The sequence below is a fragment of the Hemicordylus capensis genome, chromosome 1 (assembly GCF_027244095.1).
Source record: "Hemicordylus capensis ecotype Gifberg chromosome 1, rHemCap1.1.pri, whole genome shotgun sequence".
In the NCBI taxonomy this organism is placed as follows: Eukaryota; Metazoa; Chordata; class Lepidosauria; order Squamata; family Cordylidae; genus Hemicordylus; species Hemicordylus capensis.
The window spans coordinates 46,147,696-46,170,591 of record NC_069657.1 but is presented as its reverse complement, the minus strand read 5'-3'; the positions used below and the strand labels follow the sequence as shown (position 1 = coordinate 46,170,591).

The following is a 22,896-nucleotide window of genomic DNA, read 5'->3' as shown; positions in this document are numbered from 1 at the left end:
TTTTAATGCACTAAAAGAGTTTTGCCATTACACCATCTGCTTCTACCAGGAAGTTAATTGCTTCCTTGTATTTATTTTAATTAGGAGGGAATCTTGATTAAGGAGGAAAGCAGAGGAGCAAATAAGGGAGGAATAGAGGCTGTGGATAGAGAGAATGTAGGATCCTGAGACTGCTGGGAGTAATAGGGAATATCTATGCAGTCCATGTTCAGCAAGAACACTGCAGTTAATAGCTCCCTCATTTCAACCAGCTTGTTTAACATGTGGGCCTTGAGCAGCCTTCCATGATTAGATCAGCATGTGACTGCAAGAGAAAGAATAGCCCCTATTTCCGATGGTGGTGGAGGATGGGAATACTAAGTCATTTAGAGCCTCTTCACCCATTTCTTTCTAAATGTACACCTAAAAATATAAAGTATGCAGGTGAAAAATAGATGTTTGAAAATACGTTCATTCCACAGGTACACTAGTTAGGAGGGCTGCACATGGGTCAAATTATTGGCCTGATCCTGATCATTTTGTGTGTCATGCTAATGATGCAGAGGATGGTAAGAACGGCATTGAACTGATCATCATTATTGGCTTGATGCATCAGAATGGGGTGGATGGGTGGGGTCCTTGCCCTCAATGAAGAGTTGGCCTTGATCAAAGAAAATGGCTGCCAAAAGGCAGCCATGACGGAAGCAACTCAGATTGCCATCTTTACCTTCACTCTACCATCCTAGAACATATCAGGACAGGAACCAACATCATTAAGTTGACTTCTTTTCCTAAAGGGGTCGGGGCAGGGCAGGGGGAAACGGCCACACCCTGAAATATGACATTTCTTTCTGTACTTCCTTTCTGGTGCATTCTAGGGCAGCAGAGAGAAGGGAAAGGCAGTAATCTGAATTGTTGTCATTCTGGCTATCTAAAACAACAACAACACAGCCCTGCTGGATCAGGCCCAAGGCCTATGTAGTCCAGCATCCTGTTTCCCACAGTGGCCCACCAGATGCCACTGAGAAGCCCACAGGCAAGAGATGAGGGCATGCCCTCTCCTGCATTTACTCCCCTGCAACTGGTATCTAGAGGCAACTTCCCTCTGAGACTAGAGGTGTCCTATATCCATTGGTTTACCAAACTTCCATCAGTTTGGAAGCAGTTCTTGAGAAGACAAGGGAAGGCAGCAAACCTTTATTTTCTTTCCTAAAGAAGCAAGCAAATAAATAAACAAGAAAGCAAGGGTGGGGGGAGGACAAAGTGAGTTTGTTAGGACTAGTCTTTCCTAGGGTTTGATTTCTGGTTGGTGTTTGTTTTTGACACAGCAGTCTCAGTTAGTGGTGTGCACGGAACCGGTGTCTGCTGGTTTGAAGTTGGGGTGGGGATATCTTTAAGGATGGGAGAGGGTGCTCTTTTTCCTCCTGCCATGTTCCCCCTGCTGGCACTGTCTTTTAAAATGGTCCAGCAGGGCGGTAGCGTAGCTCCTTGCCTTCCTGGTGCCACCTCAGATTGGAAGTTGCCGTAAGTACCCCGTGCACATCATACACGTGTGTACGTTGCGTGCACATGTCACATGCACACATGATATGCGCATGCACACTGGGCACTTCCAGCTACTTCCGGTCCAAGGAGGTATGCTGCCACCCCACCGGACCATTTTAAAGAACAACGTTGGCGGGGTTGTGGGGTGGGGACACGTGGCGGGAGGGGTACGACCACCGTCCCCATACTTAATGATATCCCCCCCACCTTTGAACCAGCCAAACTGCCAGACATTCGAACCGTTTTGGAGGCCTGTAAAAGAACCTCCAAACTGGTTCATGCACATCCCTATCAAAGGAGTTTTGCATGGGAGAAAGGAGCTCTGTGGGGAAGTATGCCGAGAGATGCCCAAGTGGTCCCACTTTATCACAAAGACACCCACCATGAGAAGAAGGTGAGTACTCTGTTTAGTTTTCTTAGAAGGTAGAGCTTAAACCGCTTATTTAACTGACAACTTCAGCTAAGACCTAGCTTTCAAGTAAACAATATATATTCTAAAAAAGCTAATAAAACTAGTTATGAAGGTAGAATGCCAGCAGGGGAGGAGGTGCTTCCCAGTGTTTTGCATGGAGTATTCAATGTATGACTATCTGTTTAAGCTCCTAATTTGCCTAAGCCCTTCTTAAAGCCATCCAAGATAGTGACCATCACTACATCCATTCTTGGTAGCTGCTTTTTTCACAGAAGGTCAACTCTTCATTTAAAATAACCCTGCCCCATCTTCTGATGGGTTTGATATAATGCCAATATGATGCAACACTGCATCAAATCTATTGCCGACACTGGAGGAATTTTTCTCTGAAATTTTTTCTGGAGAAGAAGGCCCCAATAGAGCTTGCATTTCTTTGGAGCCGATTATTGGTTCAATGTGATGCACAACCCTACCAGTTAGGAGAGCCTGGATTGGCTGCAGTTCCCTGTTGAGAATAAATTGGCTGGCAATTGTAACCTGGGTTGCTTGGTAAGAACCTAAGATGCGTAAATTGGCCCTGAGTATACAGAGGCTGTGTGTTGGCCAGAAGTAAAGACACTCTTACCTCTCATTCACAAGTGCTTTGAAACATGGAGGAAAGATTGCTCCATGTCCTATCTATATGACCCTCCTTTGGCTTTGGAGCAACACAAGAGATCACCAGGTCTCAAAGGGGGTGGCAAATATTGTGATCTGTATTCTCATTGCCGTTCCTTCCTAGAGCACCTTTACTGTCTTTGACACTCTCACTTTTCTCAGGCATTGCACTTACCATTTCCAGACTGTAGTATAAGCATTATGGCTGCTTTGTAACTAATCCTTAATTAGTTTCTCCTGTCTTGTGAATCACCATTCTTCCGTTTTAAGCTTCTTCTGGAAGGCCTTCACTTTCCTGCCAGTATCTGTAGATAAAAGCTTTCTCTGATGACTGATAGCAGTGTGGGCTTTAAGACTAATGTCAGTAATTTTTGGACTAGATCACCGATACAATTTTTAAAAAATAAATATACTCTACACCACTCTCTGCCTTGGCAAAAACTTTGGGCATGGAACATAGAAACTTTTAATTGGATTTATCCAATTTACCTTACCTCTGTTTCCCCCCACTCTCCCTTCTTCTTTTTTTTAACCCTCCTGAGAATGGTGTCTGATTTCCCAAGCAAGTATAAAAGTAATTACAGTCAAACATGGCTTTTAGAAAGGGGAAGCAGCTAATTTTCTTTTTCTGGGGCATTGGTATTGTGGTTCTATCTTGATAACCGCACGTCATGAAGGCAGGAGCACAAAGTGGGGATATTGAAGTCGCTGGGGAAAAAAACCCCAAACACTTAGCAGTATAGAATATAAAAGTGCCTTCTTTTTCATTTTACAAGAGTCTACTGTTGAACAATGTCATAAATAACTTGTTAAGAGTATTTTTTTCATTGTGGGCTTCTATTTCTTGCCATTCAGTGGGACAAGCATTATTTATTTTTATTTATCTAACAGATGTTTATAGTACTCTCCCATCACATTTCCATGGCAGTTTTTTTTAAAAGAGGCAAATAATCTTAAAATGACATCACAAAAACACATCAATACACAATTGGAACAACATTAGAGAGAATATATTTTTCAGTGTGTTGTGCTTAAACCTCACAGGTAGCAACTTTTGGAACATTTGTTAATGTTGTTTTTTTTAAAATGTATTACTATGATTTGTATCCCGCCTTAAATATAATCAAAGCAGCTTACAAAACAAGAAATCATTGCATATATGGCCAACATGATACAGAGCCTAGCTAGCGCGGAGCAAGAGCTTCACACACAGCTAAAAACTAGGTGTGGGCGTGTCTTGCCTCACAAGTGCAACACATGGGGAGGCTATTTCCACTTCTCCTTCCTCTCTGCAAATTCCCTTTTTGTTGCCAGGAAGAGCTGCTCTTGCTCTGCCCTCATAAGGCTACGTATCATGTCAGCCACTGAGATCAGCTACAAAACCAGTTTACAGACTGGAGCACAAACTCTCAAAGTCTGTTATAGGTGTCTTGGGAAGCTGTCCCAGATGCAGGGCACTCGCAGCCGAACCTATCTTTTCTCTGATATGCACCTGCTGTTGTTCAGGCAGCAGAGGGACTCAAGGAAGGGCTTCAGAAGAGGAAAGATGTTCTCAAGCATGTTTATATTTATTAAGGACACTATTGCCTGCCTTTCTCCCAACCTGGAACTTCAGATGGCATACAAAGGATTCGTAGACACCTGCCCATCCAGGAACTGACTAGATCTGCATAGCTGCAGCAAGGTAGCTACACTGCATGCCCTCAGATCATGGCCTTGTAGCACTTCTGGCAAGAGTAGGAGTATCAATGGGCTAGTTGTGCCTTAGAGCAGGGGTAGGCAACTTTAGCTGTTTTTGAATTACAACTCTCATTCTCCCCAGCCATGATGGGAGATGTAGTTCAGTAGCAGCTGGAGAGCCAAAGTTGCCTATCCCTGCCTTAGTCTTAGGTTTGCACTCCGCCTTGCTTCTCCCACTCTACACTGCTGTGTTCCCTCTGCTTTTTTTCTGGGATGAGTTTCAGCTGTTGCAGCATGGACCAGTTACTTGAAGAGGTACAGCCTGCAACACACTTGCTCAATCCTTGCCCCTTTAAATAAAGCTGTTTTGTCCTCACTCACTCACTGAGCCCTTTCTCACGATCAGTGAGAATGGGCTTGAGGAGGAGCAGGGAGAAAAGCTGCTAGTACTTAACTCCCCACAGGCGATCTCTTTGTCTTTGCTGAATGGGTGAAGGGTCAGGTGCTGGGAAGTGTTGCCCCCCTCCAACTCCCATTTCTCCAGCACTAGTTGTGCAAGCAGCCGGGGCTGGCAGATGAGCAGAAAAAGAGGGCTAAAGGAGCTCTTGCTCTCTCAACCTCATTTTGGAGGTGGGCTCCAGAAGTAGGTTTGCCGCCATGCTGCTGCTGGGAGCCAAGTGGCTCCTGGTGCTTCTCACACACATGCAAAACCGGGCTGGGCTTCCTTAGCCCAGTTCTTCCTGCATGTGAGAAGAGCCTCACTGAGATGAACAGCTAGTAGAGAGGTATCGACCAACTGAGCCCAAGAGGTTATTAATGTCTCTTTGAGAGAGTGATCAGTCCCAGCTTCCTTCAGAGAGGTGACTGCTAAAAAGACTCAGAGGATTGCAACTTCAAAAGTGTTGGAATGAGTGGTGGTGGAATGAATTTGGGATCCTGTTGAATGAGAATGAGTATTTTGACCCCTTGCAGTTGGGCTTTAGGCCAAATTTTGACACAGAAGCTGCCTAGATCGCTTTGATGGATGACTTGCATTGGGAGAGACAGATAAGGGGAATGTGACCCTGTCAGTGCTCCTGGACTCCTTAGTAGCTTTTGATGCCATTGACCACGATACCCTTTTGGAGAAACTATGCAAACTGGAGGAACTGCAAATTGGAGGTTTTATATTGTTTCCACTCATAGATGTGGCTTTTCCAGAAGAATTTGAATTGGAAAATTTTCCGATGCAAGTTTTTCTCATTTGCATAAAATTCCCTTAGGAAATTTTACTGTGCAAATTTTTCAGATGCCCTAAATAGACTGTGATCTGATATTATTTGACCTATATATTTAGTAAGAAAACCCCAGTGTATTAATTCCCCACACTCTGAGGTCATTCTTACAACCAGTCTTTCGTGGGTAGGAGAGGGTTAAACCAGGTAGAGATGCTTGTCTGGAGCCACAGGAACCTCTCCTGCCCAGCACCTGCCTAACTGGGTAGCCTTGCTTTGGTACCCAGTCTTTAACCAAGGTAGGCAGAAACCCCTAGTGTCATACTGGTCGTCTGGGTGATTGCACCAGCTTTTGCAGCTCCTGGGAGCCGGCGGCCTTGTTAACAAGTGAGTCCAGTAGAAAGAGGGGTCCGAAAGAGTTATGCTGCTGCATTTCAGAGGGCTGCCTCTCCACTGCCTGTGTGGTGCACTGTGGGATACTGGAGAACTCCCAGCTCCTGAATGTAGCCCTGAGAAATGCTGTTGCGGATAGGAATGTGCCCGCAACCAGTTTGCAGGCCCTTTTATGGACCTCTGAACTGGTTTGGGGGGGGGGGTGGTACCGGGTAGGGTGCTCTTACCCACCCCCCATGCTCCCCCCACTGGCGCTGTCATTAAAATTGGTCCCGCAGGGCGGTAACATACCTCCTTGTCGCCCCGCCAGCTTACCTCCTTGCACAACAGACACGGCCACTTCTGGTCCATGACGTACTGGGGCAGCAAGGAGGTATGCTGCCGCCCTGTGGGACTGATTTTAATGACAGCACTGGTGAGAAAACACAGTGTGGGTGGGAGAGAGCACCCTCCTCAGTCTTTAAAGATATCCCCTGTCCATCTTTGAACTGGCAGTTGCCGGTTCCATGCATACGACTAGTTGCAGTGTTCATGTGGGCGTGTGAGCAGTGAAGCCCAACAGAGGCTCCAGTTGTGTGGGAGGAAGTACCGTAGGTTGGTTTCTTCCTCTCCTCCAGCCAACCCCCATTTGATTATGAGAACAACCTCTGTATCTCAAAGTTGCTCAAATAGCCAAGTTGTTGAACTGAAATATATGATCGGGGCAGGGGGATCCAATAAAAACACTTATCGTGGTGTAAATAATAAAATAATCATAAACATTATGCTGAAACACGTTCAAAGCTTTATATGGGGAAAATGAAAATGGAATTTTTAAAATAAGAAAAATAAAGTATGGGGATTTTTTTAAAAAAAAAACATTTCTGTGGAAACATTTCAATGCCACATCTCTGGTTCCACTCCTACCTGGAGAGCTGTCTACCGATGATGATGATGATGATGATTACATTTGTACCCCGCTCTTCCTCCGAGGAGCCCAGAGCAGTGTACTACATACTTGGGTTTCTCCTCACAACAACCCTGTGAAATAGGTTAGGCTGAGGGAGAAGTGACTGGCCCAGAGTCACTCAGCTAGTATCATGGCTGAATGGGGATTTGAACTCTGGTCTCGCTGGTCCTAGTCCAGCACTCTAACCACTACACCACGCTGGCGTAGTGATGGAGGACCACTGCTCTTCCCTGTGACATTTATGATACAGGGTACTGCAGGATGTCATCATCCCCCATGCTTTTCAACATCTGCATGGAAGCAAATTATGTCCTGTTTCAAGGGCTGCCCCATTCTCTCCTGGAACAGGGGCCAGGTTGCCTCAGACCCTGGACAGCTCACTAGGCAACAGGCCAGGACCATGGCCAGAGCTAATCGTGGGGCAGGATCCAGAGATGGTTTACAACAACAGAATGGCAAAGTTTCCAAACAAGGGCTGTGAGCAAACTGAATGGTTTTCTAGTTTGTTCTTCAGGCTGGGTGACTTTACTTTTACTTTATTTATTATCATATTTGTACATCTCTAGGTAATGTACAGAGTTTAAACACAACAATGTAAAACAGAACAAAAACAGTTAAAATTCGCAAGGCAAAATTTCACAAGATAAAAACAGATTAAATTGTTTTGAATTAATTTGTTAGCCTGAGAAAACAGGTGTATCTTGTTTTTCCTAAAAGCAAACTGAGAAGGAGATGCTCTTATTTCAACAGGAAGCATATTCCAAAGTTCTGGGGCAGCCACAGAGAAAACCCAGTCCTGAGTTGCCGCTAAACGAGTAGGCAGCAACCCACCTCTTCCAGTGGGTCCAGGTAACTGGACCCACCTCTTCCAGGAGCAAACTTTATTATTTTAAAAGGGTCCTACAGGCTTCTACTCCAGTGGTGCTAGGGGCTTCATGGCCAGGAGATCCTCAGACAATTCCTCCAACTTGCAGGGTATGGGCAGAGCCATGTCCTTGGGTCTTGATGTTGGTATTGACTTGAGTTCTTCAAATTCCTTTAGTGTGGGAGTTCCCAGTGGTATGAGGTTGCCTGGGTCAGTATGAGGTGCTTGGGTCAGTTGTGCCTTCCAGTCTGACTCTTCTGGATGCTCACTCACATTCCCTACTTGGGGGGCTCTAGTGTCTGGGGTTATGGCACTTGGAGTGTTCATCTGATGATTGGAGGTAGGTGTCATCAGTACATTGATGATGCTCAGCTCTATGGTTCTCTTCACTGGTTGAGCATCTGAAACTGCCTTATATGCAACCAGCCCATTGGCCCATTTAACTCATTATTTCAGGGCAGCCCATTATCCCCTTCACCCCTGACTATTGGCCATTGTGGCTGGGGATGATGGAAGCTGTGATCCAGCAACAGCTGGCAGGCTGAAATAGTGCAGCCTTACAATTTACAGAGCAACGGCTCTCCAGGGTTTCATATGGATATTTCACAGTAATAACTGGCGGTGAAAAAGATTGAACCTGGGTCCTTCTACAGGTAAAGCATATGTTCCACTATTCACCTAGGGTCTATTCCACTGGATTTTGGAGTTCCAATATTAATAAACTTGTTTACAAAGTGGAACTGATGCATTGCTCCATTTTTTATTTTTATACGTATATAGGCTTTGCTCCTGTGCTTTTTAAATATCTGCATAATAGTATGCAGTTATTTAGCTGATAAAGCTTTTCCTGGCATGGAAAGGAAGCAAATAAGGAAAGTTTTGTCCGCTCATTTGTGCATGAGTACTGGGATCTGCTAAACATGCACAAGCACCACAGAGGTTATCCTAAACAAACCAAGAAATGGAAGGAGTTGACCCACTAGGGATAAGTTTAAAAAGCCCCTACTGTATTTACCTGCATCCAAGATCTGTCTTTTCCAAGTTCTTTGAAGTTAGAAATCAGGGGGTCATCTTAAATTCAGAGACTTATAACATAAATAACAGCTGACATGCAGAGCAGCCTGTCGTGGACACAGTGGAGTTGTGTCCCTGCATGGAGAGGCTGCACTTAACTCAACCAGAACGTTTCTGAGCAGCAGACTGTGCATGTGGGGCAAACCGTTTTCTCAGCTCTCCCCTGCCCCCATAAGTGCTCTTTTCTTTCCAAGAATAATGTCCCTGAGGGCTGTTTGATTCTTAGGGACACATTTTTGAAAGGTAAAAAGCACCTGCGAGGGCAGGAAAGAGCCCTGAAAATAGCTCCCCATTCCCCAGTGTGTCCTCACTGCTGCTCAGTAACACCCTGAGCCCTTTCTAGTCACTTGACCCATTTTAGGAGAGAGCCAACTTGGATGCATAGCTTCAGGAATGCATACAACGGAGTTAAAATCCTACAGCTTCCTGGTGCTGGCTGAGCTACAGTTTCTCAGCTGCTCAAAAGATGTGAGTTTGTAAAGATAAAATGCAAACCCAATTTTAAAAAGAAAAGAAAATGCAATGTGCTGTGTGTGTCTATATAAATAAAAATTGGGATTGCAAGATAATATAAAATATATACAAACAGATGAGAACTAGGGAGCAAAGCATGTGCTGTGTCACTGATGTACGATACCTGCCCCAGGTATGTTGTCCTGAGATACTTCCCAGAAGTTGAGATAAACATGTAATAAAAATAACAAGACCGCATTGCAGTTGACTAAGCATGGTGCACTTGTTATTGGCATGCTTCAAGGAATGTGGCGATTAAAATTGTGAGTAAAACATTTTTGCAACCATCCCTTTTTCAGCCACCAGCTGTAAAATTACTCCACATCTGCCAAATCATTAATATTCTTTGTAAGGCAGTACTTACACCCCCCACACCTGAATCGTCTCCCTTGCATCTGTTTACCTGATTTGGTAGCTTTTATGTGAAAAAAGTAAACATGCACCATTTGTTCATCGTAAAGATAGATGGACTTTGTTTCTTGAGCCTGATTCCTGCTCAACACATTTTCCCATTCTAACCACAGTTTTGCTTACATTCAAAATACAAATAACCTCTTCCCAAACCTTTCAAAAAGCAGTATCCAAAGTCAGTAAAGTAGATTACATTATAAAATAAATAGTGGATTACACTATTGCCTATGCTCAAAGGTTAAATCATAAAACTCTTTGTAGGAGGGAGATAAGTCCTATGACTTTCTCTCTCCTGTGCTGATTTCTTTTGCTTCATTGCAGTTTTGAACTTAAAGATAAATAATAGATAGCACCACATTCCCATATTACTCTACAAATATATATTTACCTAATTTACTCTTCTGACCCGTCTGGTACCACAGGACTCAAACCAGATCAGCTTCCTGCATCACTGGGACTGTTGGTCAGAAGAAGAAACTGTAGGTAGTCCCAACAGAGACACTCACAATTACCCAGAATCTTCCTGGCCTGTGGAGTCAGGTGTGACCAGAGGGATATTTTGATGCCATTGTCTGATAATAAAGCTTAGTTCCCGGATAAGTTGCCTTCCCTCTGTGTGAGGAACTCATCCCTGAGGTAGTCTGAAAGTTTCTCCTCTCTTTGCTTCCAGTTGACTGCTGTTTGGCTTGCCTGCTCACGCACCCTTGAACCTGAGTGGCTGATGCTTCTCAGAGGCTTCTGGTGGGCCTCTGTGGGAAACAAGATCGGCCTCGGGCCTGATCCAGCGGGGCTGTCCTTACGTTCTTATGAATGTGGTTAATTGCTGCACTCTTTAAAAAGAACATTTTTTAAAGTGTATATAAAAGATGAGAGTTAAAAACAACTGTAATGAAGGCCATTGCAATAATTATACTTAGCATCTGTATAGCACTTCTGAGTGTTCAAAGCACGTATATTATCTTGATGTAATCCCTACGACAACCCTTTAAGGTAAGTAGTTTTATCTTTATATTGCAGCTGGAGCTAAGAGAGAGTGCAGCTTGCCGAAGGCTACCTAGTGAAACCATGACAAAGGTGAGATTCAGAATGGGGAAATGCTGACTTGGAGAGCATTCACTTCAGCAACTACACAATAAATACCAGGCCTCTGCAGTTTTTTGTATCCCTTTGGAACTAAAATGTCAGTCTCACTAATATAAATAATAGTCATGTGGACTTTGGGATTCTCACCCCCTCCCCCACCTTATGTCAGTTTCCTAACTAGTTAGTTAAATACTCACACATTTGCTTTATCTTCTTGCTACCAAGATCCGGATTTTGTTCGAGTAAGATTTGGACACACACCCAAAAGAACAAGGAATTGTGTATGTGAGACAGATGAATGAATCACTTTAATAGGCTTTTATTTTCTGCATTTTCCTTTGGGAAAATGGAGGAAGATATGAAGAGCTGCAAGGCAAATTTAAATATAGTGTTTTACTTAGGTAGCTATATGCTATTTCTGAATGTGTGCCTTCTTCATGGATGCCATTTTGAGGCACTTAGCAAGATCTTGTTCCTGTCTTGTATGAAAGCTGAGAGTTCAGAGATGTGCAGTAAAAGAATACTAAGGCCAAAATTAGGTAGATAATTTATTACAGTTAATGACCAGTCAACATACACACCAAAATATAAATCAGCATAAAACAAAACAATATCAAAACAGTAAAACTAGATAACAAAACATCAGGTTATACAAAAATCTCAGTTATAACTACTCAGTTGTTCCCATCTCAGTTTACAGGCTGCCACACAGAATCTTGCTGCCCCTGCTATAACAACTGCATGTTGATCCACCAAGAGATAGGAGGTATAATACTCTTCTGATTGACCAGGCCTGTTTTTAAAAAATGGTTCAATCCAGATAGTATGAATGCCCCTATAATAGGCACAGGGTAAAAGAACATGTAAGACAGACTCAATTTCACCCAAGCCACATGGACATAACCGGTTCCTTAACAGTATCCCCTTAAATCTGCCATCCAAAATGGCAGAAGGCAAGGCATTAAACCGCGCCAGTGAAAAGGCTCTCCTCTGATTTAAGGTGGTCAAGTGGGCGAGATATGCAGCTGGCCAAGGTTAGTTTGAAAAGCCACCTGACGCAATACTGGTGATAACCAGACTTAAATCCAGTTGTTTCTCCATATCTGCCACATGCTGTTTAATAACTTCTTTGGCAGCATCACGATCCAAAGTCAATAAATATTGCGGCAAGAAGCCATATCTGCCCAAATTGTCATAGAGGCTCTTGCACCAGGATGAGTGAAACTCATCTTTCAGAACCAAGGGGGTAAGGCTCTGTGGGCATGCATATGATTTAAGCCAGTAGTTAAATGTACAAAGCCATGGCTGTGTCTCAACTCAGGTCAACCCTGTTTCTAAATGCAAGATAGCATTTGATATGCATCTGGGGACTTGAAAAACGGCACAAAGAAGCCCATATTGAACAACTTCCAAGGGCTTAAAATTACAGGTGGGACAAATCTGGACCCTGTACAACATATGTGCGAGCATTTTAGCATGATACACCCTAACCACTGCAGGAATGTAATGTTCCCCATTAGTGTGAAAGAATTTGAGTACAGCAGATGTACTTCTCTGTGTACTTGCTGCCCCGTATTCACATTGTGGTCCCCACAAACTTTTTGCATGAAAAACTAGACCCAGGTACTTATAGGTCTTAATCTGCACAACCCTGAACCCCTTAATTTGCCATTTATGTTCTTTTGGTCTTTTGGCAAATACCAGGACCTTGGTCTTTTGTGTATTTACAACTAGCGACTCATCTTCACAGATCTGTGAGTTTCGTAGCGCCCTCCCCATACCAACTAGCGTTCTTGATAGTATACTGTAGCTGTGTCATCAGCATAAAGTAAAATCAAGATGGGTTTACTAGCTAGCTTAGGCTGATGGGTGTCAGGGTTGTCTAAGAGGAGTATTAAGAAATTAATGTAAAAATTGAACAGAAAGGGAGCTAGAATACATCCTTGCTTAACCCCCCTTCTGTGTAGCAACAGGTTCGGACAAACAGCCTTTATTATTACACTTTACTTTCAATAATGTGTTTTCGTATAGTATACGGATGAGGAAGAGTAATCATGGGTCTATGGAGGTATTTGCCAATTTGCTCCAGAGTCGAGACCTAGGGATAGAATCAGAAGCAGCTTTGAAATCAATAAATGCCACATATAAGGAGGAGGAATTGTTGGTATACTTTTCTGCCAAGTGTCTTAGAACCAGGGCCTGATCCAATGTAGATCGACCAACTTACTATTTATTTATTTATTCATTCATTTATTCATTTATTCATTCATTCATTCATTCATTCGATTTCTATACTGCCCTTCCAAGAAAGCCCAACTTGAAAGCCACCCTGTTTGTCTCTAAGGATGTTATCTTGCTCTGCCCAATCAATAAGCTTGTAACAAAGATGTCTAGCATACACTTTGCTAACTATTCTCAGCAAGCTTATTGAGTGATAGTTAGATGGACTGGAGTGCTGTCCATTCTTATGAATGAATAGAGACAATAACAGCTGTGTTCCATTCTTCCAGTATACAGCCTATCCAATCAATATAGGAAAAGAGATTTGCCAAAACTGGCTTCCACCAATCGAAATCTGCTTTTAATAACTCCACAGGGATCAGGTCCACTCCAGGTGCCTTGTCTGGTTTTAGTTGGGCCGCTAAACTAGCCATTTCTTGAGAGATGACCGGAGGCCAAGTGCGAAGTTCATCCAAATGATGTGGTAGGGGTGTACCCCTAATACAGTTGGCCAGATATAGAGTCTTAAAGTATGTCACCCAAGTGTCTGCTGAAATATGACATCCCAACTTAAGGGAGCTCCCTGTGGGACTGGCCGACACGATCCTCCAGAATGTTCTTGAATCTGTCATTCTAGCTAAAGCCAAAACTCATATTTATATTTGATAAATATTTTTATTCAGGCTCCTGAGGCTCCACATAACTTGGAATGCATATTGTTGTAAACTGCCCTGAGCCATTTTGGAAGGGTGGTATATAAATTGAATAATGAATAAATAAAATGATTAAATAATACCATTATAGCCATGGGAGGGTGGGTGATTAAGCAGGTTAGCTTGGGATAGTGGAAATTCCTAACTAGTCAACTTATCTCTCCCCGACCCTTCACATTGTGGGGTGGAGGGAGGAATGAGAAGAGATTCAATTTTTAAACTACTTGTGACACAAGGCAGATCAGCTAGAGACCTCCTTGTCATTTTAAAGCTGATTTTAGAAATCATGTTTGGATTAATTGATCCAGTTATTTGTGAGAGAAATTAACCCTGGCCAAGGTGGGAATGAATAAATTTTGTGTGAATGGATTTTTTGAAAGCTGGTAATGAAATTTATTCATACACTATTGGAGCACCTTCTGCTCCATCCAAAAACTCCCCTAGTTCCTCATAGACTCCTGCAATCTTCAGTACTCTTTCTCCACCAAAGCAGAGAGAGAAGATTCACAATGGATTATCCATTTGATAAGGCGATATTAGTCCTGAACAGACAACCAGTGCATCTGACATGCTGCAGGCCCTATACAGATGTACAATCTGTGTTGAACAAACATGCATCGTGGGTAGGGTGGTGGTGGCAAGCTCTACTCCCAATCTAAATGAATTCATTTAAATGCCCGAGAGAGCCTACTGTATGTAAGCTGGGGGTGAAGATTGCTGGAACAATGCTCTGCCCAACCTCAACATGTGTTCATTCTAATATTGAACATTTGTGAAGTGCTGCAGTACACATAAGAGCAGGCTAAAATACTACAGTTTATGCTGCTTACCTCTTATAGTAGGGAAATGAATGTATACTCAGATTCCTCCATAGCTCTTTGGTGGGGAGGGAGGGAGTTCTGTGGGGAAATCAGGAACTCACCTGCCTTTCCTGGCAAACGAGCAGCTGCCGTCTGCTCCCTGCCACACCACATGCCCACATGAGCAGCTGTGCAGTGGAGGGAGAGGCTGGGAGAGGGAGGACTCCCCCCCCCCACATCCCAGGATGCCCCAGGGAATGAGTGTGGTGGCTGCTTTTGTTAAAGCAGTCAGAGGGCTTGGCACAGCTGCTCTTTCTCTCCTGGCTCCTTGCTAGAAATGGCAGCATGTCTATATGTTTTTTCATACATACATACATATTCATCTATATTTTTTGGGTGAATGACCATACCTGCGATCATTTTAACAGTGAAGCTAGGTACAGATAGGAAGTGTACTGCTGCACCTGCATTGAGCATAGCTTGTGAGTAACTATGCTTGCTTATAGATCTGTACCTCTGTACACTCGTTGTATATCGAACATAATGTGTGATTAAAACTTAGGTCTGACTACTAGCTACTCTTCTAATAGAGAAATCTAACTACTAATTAACTTGAAACTAGTTATTTTTCTTGCTTCAAAATAGGTGATCAATTGTGAATGAGCCCCAAGCCAAAACCCTGGTCTCTGGGGGGATCAGAAAAGAATTGGGAAAGGAACATAGGAAACTGCCATATACTGAGTCAGACCATTGGTCTATCTAGCTCAGTATTGTCTTCACAGACTGGCAACGGCTTCTCCAAAGTTGCCGCTTGGAGGAAGAGTGGGACATTGAGAAGGACGTATAATTGGATGTGATTAGCTGTATTGTAGGTTCTGATAATACAGTAATATCTGGTCCCTGCTTGGAAAAAAGAGAAATGCTTAACCCTGTTTTGGATCTGTCAAAAATAGCAAAGAACATCCAGCATGTTGTTTGTTCTTTCTTTGAGTCTCAAACAATAATGTTAATGTTGCGTATGATGAAAATGACTTAAATTCACCTTTAATTTTGGATTGATTTCAAAAGTATTTTACAGACACAAATTAAACTTTATAACACCCACAATGGTGGTATTATTATCCCTGCTTTGCAGATGGAGGAATAACCTGCCCAAGACTACAGAGTGAGTCAGTGAGGAAAGAGCTCTCTTCACATGAACTCCCACAGGGTGCCTTAGCCATGAGCTAATATCCTCTGTGCAGGTCTATTCCTTCCAATATTTCACGGGTGAAAACAGAGACACACTTACAGCATCCCTATTGTCGCACCAAAGATCACTGCCCAGAGCCTCCCACCACTACCATTATGCATGGATAAAAGCTCTGTTCCGCCTACTGTATGCAGTGTTCATCCACTCTGCAATTGGCTATCCTCCATTGATTTAAAAGCTGAGAGGGTGTTTGTTTATTGAGTTAAAGATATACCAGAAAAGCAGTTTGTCCTAAAAGTTCAGCAGTATATAGAATGGCATGGTGTATATGAGAGGGCGTCAGTGTTCACGTGTGCAACTGCGGCCACTTATATGCACTAGAGACCAGATGCAGGAAATTCCTACCGGTGAGAGTGGTTTGACAGTGGAACAATCTGCCTTTAGCAGTGATGGGTTCTTCTCCTTTAGAGGGCATCAGTGCAAACAGAGACTGGGCAACCATCTGGAATGCTATAGCAGTGTCAGGTTGCGTGGTCGCATGAGTGGCCCTGCGGAGGCTGGAGAAGTGTGTGGCATCCCTCCTCTGAGCCCCTTAGGGGGCAGTGGGGATGAGAAGGGTGCAGGCGGGTCGGATCCCAGTGGGGTTGAAAAGGCAAGGCAGGGAAAGCTGCAGGAAACAGCTCTAGGGAGACAGCTGGGTTGGGTGTGGCAGGAAACAGGAAGTAAGGTTAGGAAGAGGGTGGGGCTTGGAAGTAGGCTAAGTCCTCTCAGCTCTGCATGGGGGTATTTAAAGACAAGGCAGCTGACGAGGAGGGGCTGCTTCTGAGTATGGGAGCCAGGAGTTCTCCAGGAGTGGGAACTGGCTGAATGCAGCAAGCCAGGAGGAAGACTCAGGTGACAAGCTGACCTCCTCCCCTGGCTGTTCCTGAGGCTGTCCTTTTTGGGTTGCTCCAGTCATTCTGGAATTTAAGAAGGGCTAGGAGCCCACCTTGTCCCCTGAGAGTTTGACAAGCAGATTCCTGTACTGAGCAGAGGATTGGACCAGAAGACATCAAAGACCACTTCCGACTCTAACATTGTATGATTCTGTGAGCTTCTTCTCACAACCAGTGAGAAGGGCTCCAGAGTAGGCTGCAGGGAAGGCAGGTTAGACTCACTTTCCCCACAGATGACTGCTCCTCTTGTACTGGGTGCACTCCGTGTACATCCAGATGATTCCCCGCGCAGGCAGGCAGCAGGGAGGGGCTGGGATGTGTCATCCCAGCCCTGGGAAATACCATGATGCACTGTGCAAGTGCGTGGTGCATCATGGGGATCCCTTCTCCCTTCCCCGGGCTCCCTGCGGTTTAGCAGCTGCGGCTGGATGATTAAAAAAGGATGCGATCGCTCCCTTTACCATGTTTTTAAGGGTGGCTAGTTAGGCGGGTTTGCTGCCGTGTTGCCGCCAGGATTGGCCCAATCCTGGCATTTTACAAGCATGTGAAAAACCGGGCTGGGCTGCCTTAGCCCACTTTTGCACGTGCACCTGAATAGCCTCTGTGAATAACATCTCTAGCAATTCAAACAGACAAAATATGATGATGAATATTTATATACCGCTTTCCAAAAAATGTCCCCAAAGTGGTTTATATAGACATAAACGAACAAATAAAATGGCTCCCTGTCCCCAAAGGGTTCACAATCTAAAAAAGAAACATAAGATATCGACCAGCAACAGCCATTTGAAGGATGCTGTGCTGGGGATAGATAGGGCCGATTGCTCTCCTCCTGCTAAATAGAGAATAACCACTTTAAAAAGGTTCCTCTTTGCAGATATTAATAAGGAATCTTCAGTAGGCAAAAATAGGTACAAAATAGCCAGGATGACTAATCAGGGTAAGGGACCAGAGGGTGGGTGGGGGGAGAGGGATAATTGGCACATGTGCAAAATTACTACTTAGCCTGTATGTAGTCCACCAGAGTGTCCTAACCCAGCCTGGGCTGCCCTAAACAGGGTTAGACTGCTTGTGAGAAGCAGTGGGATCCTCATGGATCCCTCCCGCCTAACCCCCTTAATAAACCTGGCTACTGGGAATTGTGTGATTCACCCGAGGAATCACAGAGACGGGCACATAGAGTGCCCGTCTGAGGGGGAAATCCCCAATGCAACGTGCATTGCATTGAGTGATGCCTGGAGGCCAGAACAACAAGTTCTGGCCCCATATCCTTTTGCCCTGCTCCGTGCTTCATGGAGCTGCAAGGAGCAGGAATCCCTTCTTTCGTGTTACATATAGCTAGCTCCTCCACCTCTCTGCAGTTTACTGACTGCAGAGAGGCCCCTCTCCCCAATGTCTGAACACGGGAGAGCAGGGGGAGTGGGGCGTGGAACCATGGGTCCATTGGACTTGCGGTTCTGTGTTATGTCTGAACTCAGCCTAGGTGTGTCTCATAGTCATCTCATATGAATACTCTGGAGAAGGTCTGTGCAGCTTTTAAATTATGTACAGCAGCTAGCACTCTTGAAGCTAAATAACATGTTAAAGAGGAGCCTCTTCCTCTCATTTTTAATGTGAGTTTGTTCCTTGCTTCCAGGCTGGCTGGTCTGGGATTTTGAATTCACAGCCCAGTCATTCAGAATGTCAATTGTCTTCCAGGGCACTGCACTGTGTGTCCCTATGCAGGAGATTTTTTAAAAGACCATCTGACTTTTAAAGGGATACTGGCAGGATTTTTTTTTTTAAACAAATCTGTGTCCCTCCAACTTCCTCCTTTCAGTATATTAAAACTGACAAGAGTTAACACCTGCTAAAATAAGTTGGAAATGGCTTTTGCTGTAAAACTATCACATTGCCATCCTGATCTTAAACATTTGTGCCACTATATCTGCCTCCGATACTGGTGTAATTATACCGCAGGGCTAGCATAATCTCATGTTTTTAAATGTTACATTTGGGCTAAAGTAGATGTGACATTAAACATGTCATTGTCTTATTTGTGTTTGTTTTTAGTTAAAAACAGCAGCTGTAGTATGGGGCCCCAGTCTGGACTGGAACCATAGTGTGGAGGTAGGGTTAACCCTTTACCTCCCGAAGCTGCTCTGAGCCGCCAAAAGCCACTGTGGCAGCAAATGGCACCTTCAGGGACCAATAGCAGCTTCAGGGACAATCTTTCAGTGGGAAAATAGAGGTAAATCATCCCCTGTGCACTGAGGATGGGGCAGTAGCTCAATGATAGAGCATCTGCTTTGCATGCAGAAGGTCCCAGGTTCAACTCCTGACACCTCTAAGTAGGGCTGGGAGAGTTTCCTGCCTGGAATCTTGGAGTGTTGTTGCCAGTCAGTGCAGATAATACTGAGTTAGATGGATCAATGGTCTGACCTGGTGCAAAGCAGTTTCTTATGTTCTTATATTCTGATGTTCCACTGCCACACTGATATGGATCTGGAGAACTCATACAGGTCGGGAATCCTTTATCCGGACTCCCGAAATCCTGAAAGCTTCAAAATCCAGACACCATGCCGGGAGGGGGGGAAATGTTTGTAGACCCAACTTCACACACACACACACACACCTCAGCCCCCAATCCAATCCCAGCCCCAACTCAGCAGCTAACAGAGTACTGTTTAACAAAGCAGCAAAAAGCCCACAACTCACAGAGAGAACATTACGGCGGCTCTGTAATCGGCTGGGAAGTGTTGGGGCCGAGATTGGGCGGGATGTGCAGTTTGCAGGAGCGATTGCTTAGGGACCATAAACTTGCTGTTGCTGCTTCCTCAGCTCCTTAGCTCTCCTTTTAGTTCTTCCCCTCAGGCTATCTGCCTTTTGTTTACTGCCTCTCAAGCACTGCCACTCAAACGCTTCTCAAGCCAGTCTGAGAGAGGGGAAGGCGGGAAGGAGTGCGATCCCATTGTAAGCGTGTGAGTGCGATCCTATTGAAAAGAGTGTGAGAGGGGAAGAAGGGAAGGCAGGAAGGAGCTTGGTGGGAAGGTGCGAAGGAACTTTAGAGGTTGTTGAGACCCTCTGCCAAAGTCCACCTAACTTCTGCCAAAGCCAAGCCTGTTGCAAGGAGGAAAGGAGCTTCAGGTGAAGCTTTGACCCTCTGCCAAAGTCCACCCACCCTCTGCCGAAAGGTTTTCCAAAATCTGGAAAAATCTGGAACATCTTGGTCCCAAGCCGTCCGGATAAAGGATTCTTGACCTGTAGCTGCTATTTTAAAGTAAAAATAAACCCTAGAGTAGACAATGTGGTATCTCCCTTCCTTTCTTCAGTGTGTTTCAACCTCTTTTATTAAAGTTTCATTTTGGGGACTGGGGTTTTGTGAATGGAAAATGATAGCTAGCAAGCTAGTGAGTGGTATGATCTTCTGATCTATCAAAATAAAAGGTACAGCCAGGAAGCACAACAGTAAACATCCTGCTCCTACATAGATTTACTTGAGGGTAAGTCCTTTTGGTTTCAATGGGCTTGCTTCAAAATATGTGTGCTTAGGATTGCACTCTTAGAAACCTGTTGGTTGAAGTTCTTAAAAAATCTGCAATAGTAGGTGGCACTTATAGCTCAACATTAGTTACACAGAAAACTACCTTATACTAAGTCAGACTGCTGGTCCATCTATTTCAGTACTGTCTACACGCAGCAGCTCTCCAAGGTTTCATGCAAGAGTCTCTCCCAGACCTACCTGTTGAAGCCAGGGATTAAACCTGGGACATTCCAAAAAATATACAAGACCAATCCATTACTTAAATGGTAGTCTCTCTGGAGGAAGGACCATACCATGCTGCTGTTCTAAATTTAATCTGAAAAGATTCTGGCACTGATTTTTTTTTTTTTTTTTAGTTCTACATCAGGGGCTCCCAACCTATAGTACTCCAGATGTCCTGAACTAAAACTCCCATCATCCCCAGCCATAATAAATTGCAGCTGGGGATGATAGAAGTTGTAGTTCAGCAGTATCTGGAGTACCTACAGTTAGAGACTCCTGTCCTATACCATCTTTAAAAGACACACAAACAACAGCAGCACAGACATTAAACAAAAATAAACAAGAGAAAACTAAAAGGAAAAAAATGTTCTGAGCTTCATGTGTGTCAAGCTTTGCCATGCTTCAACCTTGGTATCTGTTTCCAGTGTCAAAAAGGAACCCGATATGAAGAAAAAAATAGATGAAAGGGCCCCTGAGTAGGTGCAGAGTGCATCTCTCTCAACACTAAGTAATCTGGAGAGGCTAGCCTATACCTGGAATTAAAAGGAAAGGATTTTCACACAAGAGGATGTTATTACCAGACAAAATTGAGTCCTTTCTTTTTTCTAGAAATTAAGCACCGCTGAGCCAGATAACCAAAATAGTTTTAAATGTCTTGTTGAAGAAAGAAGTGTTAATTGATTTCTGAAGGTGGTACAGAAAAGAGCAACCAGAGCCCCTTTTCTACAAGGGAAGATCAAAGTATTCGAGACTATTTAGTTTAGTTCAGACTGGGTGGGGGTGGGTTATAATAGAGATTATAAATGTACACATTATATGTGAATGCATAACATGGAAAAGGTAGTTAGATGTATATTTTTGTTGTCCCTTATAACTCTAGAGAAGCCCTGCACAACGTAAGGCCCAGGGGTCAGATCTGGCCCAAGGGGACATTTTTGATGGCCCAGGTAGCAAAACAGCAAAAGCCCCCACATCTGGCTTTTGTGTGGGGCTGGAATAGTCAGGTGCCCACTGACTGAACAGTGACAGGGCTTATTTTCTGGCCGCTATCCTTGGTTAAAATTGTGGTCCCCGGGGGGAGGGAAGGACCCACATCTAACTAGTAATTGCTTTAATATTTATATTTATAATTAATTTTACTGCAATAATCAGTGCACTGAAAATCAACCCCCCCCCAGTACATTGTCATGGTTATTTCTGGCCAACTGGAACACTTGAGTTATGCACCCCTGTGCTAGAACATGGGGTCACCCAGTGAAATTGATTGGCTGTAGGTTCGGGTAGCGCAGTGGGGAAATGCTTGACTAACAAGCAGAAGGTTGCCGGTTCGAATCCCTGCTGGCACTATATTGGGCAGCAGCAATATAGGAAGATGCTGAAAGGCATAATCTCATACTGCGTGGGAGGAGGCAATGGTAAATCCCTCCTGTACTCTACCAAAGAAAACCACAGGAGCCAGGAGTCGAAATTGACTTGATGGCACACTTTACTTTTTTACTTTAGATTCGGGAAAGATGAAAGGAGCTGTTTCTTCATGCAAAGTGTAACTTATTTCCAGAGGTCTTCTCGGCTGAGCTGGTGTGTCTGCCAATAGCGGCCCATCCTAACAAGCTGGAGGGATGGACAAGGAGTTGCAGCTGCTTTGGTGCCAGCAGCCTGCTCTCTTGCTGTCCACTAACCCCGCCCCAGACTGTAACTGAGTTGTGCAAGCTGGTCATTCACCAGGTAGGGGAGAGAAATCCCCAACTAGGTGAAGGGCCAGAGTTGGGGATTTCCCTCCTCTACCGGGCAAGTGAGCAGCCTGCACAGTGTAGTTATAGACAGGGCGGGGCCAGAGGACAGTAAGGGAGTGGGCTGCCAGTACTGAAGCTGCAGCAGCTAATTCTCCACCTCTCCAGGCTGTTAGGACAGGCTGCTACTGGTCTCCACCAAGGCAGGGGTTCAGGAGCCTTGGGTAGCTCCAAGTGTAGAGGGGGAGCATTTTGCATCATACAGTACTCAATTTGTGCATTTCCCTGAGGCACCTGGGAAAAAAAACCTTCCTAATGAGGCAAGGCTATAGCATCTGGGGCTTTTTAGTTTGGAAAAGAGGTGACTGCAGGGAGACATGGTAGAGGTTTATAAAATTATGCATGGAGCAGAAAAAGTGGACAAAGAAAAGTTTCTTCCTGTCTCACAACACTAGAACCAGGGGTCATCTCATGGAACTGAAAGCCAGGAAATTTAGGACCAACAAAAGGAAGTACTTTTTCTCACAGACAAAATGAATCTATGGGATTCTCTGCCACAGGATGTGGTGATGGCCCCTGGCTTGCATGGCTTTAAAAGGAGCTTGGACAAATTCATAGAGGACAGGTCTATCAATGGCTGATGACTACAGGCCACCTCCAGCCTCAAAGGCAGGATGTCTCTGAATCCCAGTTGCAGGGGAGCAACAGCAGGAGAGGTGGCATGCCCTCACCTCTTCCCTGTGGACTACTCAGAGACATTTGGTGGGCCCCTGTCTGAAACAGGAT

The 22,896-nt window shown here is 44.4% G+C and overlaps 1 protein-coding gene across 45 annotated transcripts in view; it reads left to right on the top strand.

Annotated features, from left to right (window-relative positions):
• The window catches only part of NRXN3 (neurexin 3), a 1,829,497-nt gene that overhangs the window by 63,740 nt on the left and 1,742,861 nt on the right, over window positions 1-22,896 (top strand). Inside the window, exon 2 of one of the 45 annotated variants that reach the window (XM_053245036.1) lies at window positions 10,710-10,766. The exons of the other annotated variants lie outside the window; for them this stretch is intronic. The gene's annotated coding sequence lies outside the window, so the exon portion shown is untranslated. The remainder of the gene's footprint in view (window positions 1-10,709; window positions 10,767-22,896) is intronic. 45 annotated transcript variants of the gene reach the window in all.